Source organism: Oryctolagus cuniculus, chromosome 5 (genome assembly GCF_964237555.1).
Source record: "Oryctolagus cuniculus chromosome 5, mOryCun1.1, whole genome shotgun sequence".
Taxonomy (NCBI): Eukaryota; Metazoa; Chordata; class Mammalia; order Lagomorpha; family Leporidae; genus Oryctolagus; species Oryctolagus cuniculus.
In genome coordinates, this window is record NC_091436.1 from 47,652,678 (window position 1) to 47,659,720 (window position 7,043).

Genomic DNA, 7,043 nt, shown 5'->3' on the forward strand with positions numbered 1-7,043 from the left:
TAAGACTGCTTAAAATGTCTGGGTTTTTGGCAACCATCCTGTTGTTAGAACTAATTCTGGAGTGGAGAGAGCTAATTCCATAGAAACTCAGATGACTTTTTAAAACTTTAGGATACATTAGCTAAGTTAGCATTCTAGAGTATTTGGAATAGTTGAAAATAAAATCAAACTGGGCAAATTTCATGCTTAGAAAATGGTGCTATGGTAGAAGGATCAAATTTATGAACATAATATTTACCCTTGTTACAATATTTTAGAACTGACTTTTATACAAAAAGAAATTAGTGGCAGGCATTTGGTGCAGTAGTCAAGAGGCAGTCTGGGACACCTGCATCCCATTTAGAGTTCTTGGGTTAGAATCTCAGCTCCACTCCACTCCCAATTCCAGCTTCCTGCTAATATAATCTTGGAAGGCAGCAGGAGATGGCTCAAGTAGTTAGGTCCTTTCACACACATGGGAGACCTAGACTGAATCCCTGTTCCTGGCTTTGCCCTGGCCCATTTCAGGCTGTCACAGGCATTTGGAGAATGAACCACTAGATTGAAGAGCTTGCTCCACCAAATAAATAAAAAAATAAACAAAATAATTAATTGTATAAATGAAAAAATTAAAATCAATTAAGAATTATATTTCACACCTTATGCAAATACGAGGATTTAAAACTACTTGATTCAAAATATCTAAATAACTTGTGTGAAGATAAGTATATCTGCTTATTTGTTTAGCTTGTATCACTTGATTCAAAATATCTAACTTGTGTAAAGATAAGTATATCTACTAATTTTTTAGCTTGTATCATCTAGATAATTGCGTAATCTTCTCATTTATACCTGCACTGAAGAATACGGGAGCTCTTGAGAATTTGTAATATGGCTGATCCAAATTGAGTTGTGCTGTTAAATGAGCAATACAAACTTATTTAAAAGACTTAGTATTAAATATAATGGAAAACAGTTCATTAATAATTTTATATTAATGTAATATTGAAGTTATAATATTTTGATGCATAGGCTAAATATATCGTTAAAATTAATTTTGAATGTTTTTTCATTTTTCTATGACTACTAGAAAATTTTATATCATAAATGTGCCTTACACTTAATTTCTATTGAAAAGTACTTAGGGCCAGAGCCATGGTTCCCTTGGTTAATTCTCCGCCTGTAGCACTGGCATCCCATATTGGCGTCGGGTTCTAGTCTCGGTTGCTACTCTCCCAGTCCAGCTCTCTGCTGTGGCCCAGGAAGGCAGTAGAGGATGGCCCAAGTGCTTGGGCCCCTGCACCCGCATGGGAGACCAGGAGGAAGCACCTGGCTCCTGGCTTCGGATTGGCGTAGCTCCGGCTGTAGTGCCATTTCGGGGGGTGAGCCAACAGAAGGAAGACCTTTCTCTCTGTTTCTCTTACTGTCTCACTCTATCTGTCAAATAAATAATTAAAAAAAAAAAAAAGTACTTAGACAGACACTGCTTTAACAACACTTTAAGGGGCTGGCGCTGTGGCTCAGTGGGTTAACGCCCTGGCCTGAAGCGCCGGCATCCCACATGGGCACCGGTTCTAGTCCCGGGCTGCTCCTCTTCTGATTGAAAATGGCCCAAGTCCTTGGGCCCCTGCACCCGCACGGGAGACCCAGAAGAGGTTCCTGGCTCCTGGCTTCGGATTGGCACAGCTCCGGCCTTGCCACCAATTGGGGAGTGAACCATCAGATGGAAGACCTATCTCTCTCTCTGCCTCTCTTCTCTCTATGTAACTCTGACTTTAAATAAATAAATAAATTTTTAAAACCAAAAGAAAACAACACAACACATTAAGAATTTAAAAAAACTGATGAGTACCAAAGTAGTAGCTGATTAATTTCTGTAGCATAATAAATAATATTTTTAAGTGAATGTATGCTTGTTTTTTAAATAGAAGTTCTTCAATACACAATTCCATTATATTTTATCAACTCCTATGAGAGATCAACAAATGTTAAACTATTTTAGCTAATTGAACTTAAGAAACAAAATGTTAGCTTTAGCTTTCCTTTTGCAAGTACTCACTTCCTTGTTAAGGATTATACAACAGGAGATTAATTATAAACATACTTGAATTCTCTACCCACTTTATTATTTTCATGGCAAATATGCAATTTTTCCTAAATTTATGCATGTACAACATGAAATAAATATATTTTAGTAGACATACTGGCTTAGATCTTAGCAAAAGAAAATATGTGTTGGAAAAACATTGTTTATTTGCTATTTTAACATTAAGGTAATAATTCAGGAAAGTTTTTTTTGTACATTTGACACTATATTTTAGTTTTTGAATTTTTTTTTCAAAAATATTAAAGCTTGTCTTCATTGATGAAAGCATGTCTTTAATCAGGGTATAGCTGTTTCCAACTCTAAGTTTATACTGACCCCTATGGGTCTCAATTCATCAGAACATCTCAATTCAGATCAGCCACACTGGAAGTTCTCAATAGCTCCCATCTTGGTCAATGCAGGCCTAAACCCTGAAGGAGAATATTGAGGTAATTATCCAGGTGATATGAGTTAAACAACTAAACATACTTTTCATTGCTTAGGTTACTTAATATTTCTGATTAATTACTTTTAAACCCCTAATCTAATCCTGGCTTATGCTCACAGAACATTTGGTTAAATGTTTACATTTAGGATTTAATCATTTTAGGATGGAAGCCATAAAATACTTTTTTTAAAAGGTTTATCCATTTGAAAGTCAGCGTTAAAGAGAAAGACGGGGAGGGAGAGGGATTAACAGAAAGACAGAGAGACTGATATCTTCCACCCTGTGGTTCACTTCCCAGATGGCTGCAACAGGCAGCTGCGTCAGACCGAAGCCAGGAACCTGGAGCTTCATCCAGGTCTCCCACATGGATGGCAGGGGCCCAAGTACTTGGGATATTTTCTGCTGCTTTTCCCAGGTCATTGGCACAGAGCTGGATCAGAAAGGAAGAATCCAGGACACGAACCAGCACCCATATGGGATGTGAATTTTCTCATTATGCCACAATGCCAGCTCTCACAAAATATTTTGTACGTGTTCTTTCTCTCCTTCAGTTATACAACACAAACTAACACAAATTTTATTCAACCTTTGACAATATATTTTAGGGGGCTAAGATGGTTTAGCCCTCATTAGTTTCACTGTTGATCTACTGAGGACAAGGGAATTATGTGGTGTAGTTTCTTATTTCTAAAAATATACATCCTGATTATTTCCTTAAAAATCTGACCCATTTTCACAATGTTTCATATCAATTAAAATGCTAATTTTAGTGCTTATACAGAGGTCTGTATAAAGGCAGGAAGGATTATGGGACCAAGAGTGAGTCTAATTTGGGTTATCCTTGGTACAAGGATTTTGATTCTAAGTTAAACTTGGAATTTTTAATGTAATATGTAAGACTCTAATTCATTTCCTCACGGATTTGGACAAGGTATTACAGGGGTAGGCAGAAGGTTACAGGCTCTTATTTTCCTTTATGTTGAAGGTATGGTTTTATTGCCATGTAGGTAAATTCTGAAACCTAAGTTATTTTTGATAGATATTCTCTCAACATTTAAGTGACTGAAGACAAAAACTGACTATTTCAGAATGATTTATTTAGTCACATAAATCTAAATTTTGTATCACAGTAATACTGATGATTACATTGGTTAATTTTTTCAAAGATTTATTCATTTTATTTGAAAAGCAGAATTATAGAGAGGCAGAGAGAGAAGTCTTCCATCCGCTGGTTCACCTCTCGAATGGTCACAACAGCCGAAGCTTAGCTGATCCAAAGCCAGGAGCCAGGAGCTTCTCCCGGGTCTCCCATGCGGGTGCAGAGGCCCAAGGACTTGGGCCATCTTGTACTGCTTTCCCAGGCCATAGCAGAGAGCTGGGTTGGAAGTGGAGCAGCCCGGACTTGAACCAGTGCCTATGTGGGATGCTGGCACTGCAGGCGGTGGCTTTACCCACTACTGAACAACGCCGGCCCCCATTAGTTAATATTGATTTTTATGAATGCATTACTGAAATTCTTAGTATGACTAGGAAAACTTGGCAATACTGCTTTACATTTTCCTCAGTTAAAATGATCACAACCATGCTTTTCTTTAGCTTTTTTTTTTTTTTTAAGATCTATTCATTTATTTTAAAGGCAGAGTTACAGAGACAGAGAGATAGATATTCCATCCACTGGTTCACTCAACAAATGAACACAATGGAGCAGGGTGAGCCCGAAGTCAGGAGCTTCTTCCAGGTTTTCCACAAGAGTGCACGGGCCTAAACACTTGGGCCATCTTCTGCTGCTTTCCCAGGTGCATTAGCTGGGAGCTGGCTCAGAAGTGAAGTAGTTGGGACTCAAACCACCACTCCTATGGGGTGCTGGCACTGAAGGCGGCAGTTTTACCTACTATGCCACGGTGTTGGAGCCCTCTTAAGAACTTTTGATTCTTGAATTAATTAATTCATGTGTGAGAATGAACCCAGGCTGTTTTCTGAGGAAAATATTAAATGCCTATAGTACTCCAGAATTTTCTCAGCCAACTTCTGTGCATGTCTATTCCAACTCCTAGGTTTCCCTAAAAGACTATTAATTTTACTATTTGTTTCAATGTTAAAGTTTGTATTTTGCCCTTAATTAGCAATATAAAGCATTCATGGTCAGATACTGGCCCAAGAATATAAGCTTGTGCACTCTGAAGCCACATTTTGGTCACAGTTTGGTTATGAAAAAAGGATATTCTAGGTGGATTGCCAGAGGTTATGCAGTCCATGCTTCCCTCCACAAGTATGTTGTAAATCATATGACATAGAATTTTAATTCTGGTTTATATTTAAACATGTTTTTTATGGAAAAGAAAAGTTTTCCAAGGTCACCTAACTTTAGAAATGTTAGGTAAGGGACAATTCTAAAGTTACTATCATATAAATATTTTTATCACCTTTTCTTGTACTTTGAAAATTTTAAGTATATGACATAAAATAATTCTTTTCCCCACAAATAATGTATTAAAAAAGCTTTGTACTTTTCATTTCTACCTATTTATATAAAGTATACTTTATTAATTATAACTAATACCTGCTTCTTTTTTTGCTCTATTAGTGGTCTGCAACCAATGTTTCTTGTAAATAAATCACTGATAAAACAAAGAATGAAGCAAAAAGCAAGATTCCCCCTAAAGGGAAATCTCAATAATTAAAAGATAATTATGGGGCCAGCAATGTGGCATAGTAGGCTAAGCCTCTGCCTGCAGCACTGGAATCCCATATGGGCACCAGTTCTAGTCCTGTTCCTCTTCCAATCCAGCTCCCTGCTATAGCCTGGGAAAGCAGTGGAAGATTGCCCAAGTGCCTGGACCCTGCACCCGTGTGGGAGACCCAGAAAAAGCTCCTGTCTCCTGACCTCGGATCAGCTCAGCTCCAGCCATTGGGACCATCTGGGGAGTAAACCAGAGAGAGGACAGAAGACTTCTCTTTCTGCCTCTGTCTGTCTCTGTAACTCTACCACCGAAATAAATAAAGTCTTAAAAAAAGAGACAATTATGGCATTTAGTGAAGGGGTGGGGGTCAAGATTGCTGTCCTATCTGCCTCTTATAATATAATCTGACATAATAAAATATTGTCCAGTCAAAAATTCAGATAATGTCCTCACTGAGAAATACAAGGTCATAGTCAAATTTAGGAGATACCTCTAAAATATGAACACAGTCTCATATGATTACAATGACCATATAATTATTCAAACCTGACATTTCCATTTTTATGGAAGAACAAAGGACCAAAAACAGAAAAACAAGTATAAAGAGAAGAATAAAACATAGTGCCAGGTGGTGTGGTACAGCAGGTACTGCATGGGATGGCCATATTCCATAACAGAGTACCACTTTGAGACCTGGCTCTTCTGTACTTCCAATCCAACTTTTTGTTAATCACCTGACAGGCAGCAGAAAATGGTACAAGTACTAGCTACCTAAGTGGGAGATCTAGATGGAGTTCCTATCTCCTGGCTTTAGCCTGGCCCAGCCCTGGTTGTTGCAGGCATTTGGAAAGTGAACCAATGGATGGAAGATGGATCTATTTCTTTCCTTTTCTACCTCCCTATCATTCTTATTTATTTTAAATAAACAAGTAAATCTTTTAAAATACATATATATATAAATACATTTATATATATAAACTCAGATATTTTCCAGATTATCAAGATTTATTTGAAAGCAGCTATAATTAAAACTATGTGTGAGAGACGTAAGGATAAACAATCTGGGACTCGCGCTGTGGTGTAGCTCTCTGCTATGGCCTGGGAAAGCGGTGGAAGATGGCCTAAGTCCTTGAGCCCCTGCACCCACTTGGGAGACCCAGAAGAAGCTCCTGGCTCCTGGCTTCAGATCAGTGCAGCTCCAGCCATTGCGGCTATCTTGGAAGTGAACCAGCAGATGGAAGACACTCTCTCTCTCTCACTCTCTGCCTCTCCTTCTCTCTCTGTGTAACTCTGACTTTTCAAATAAATAAATAAATTTTTAAAAATAAATAAACAAATCATTGATATCCCAGGAATCAGCCATGGTAGAAGTATTTATGCAATGGACATCAGCAAATGCTACTAAATATTGGGAATCCCTTGCCTCACCAGAGCCAGTTTGTCAGCACAACAGTGATTACATTTCTATCTCACGTCATACACAAAAATCAGTTGCTTTTTAAAAAAGATTTATTTATTTATTTGAAAAGTAGAGTTTCATAGAGGGAGAGAGAGAGGGAGAGGGAGAGGCAGAGGCAGAGGCAGAGGCAGAGAGAGAGAGAGGTCTTCCATCTGCTGGTTCATTCCCCAAATGGATGTAATGACCAGGGCTGGGAGAGACAGAAGCCAGGAGCCAGGAGCTTCATCATAGTCTCCCACATGGGTGCAGCAGCCCAGGCAGTTGGGCCATCTTCTGTTGCTTCCCCATGCGCATTAGCAGAGAGCTGGATTGGAAGTGCATCAGCTGGGGCTCGAACTGGCACCTATATTTGATGCCAGAACTGCAGGCCACGGCTTAATATGCTATGCC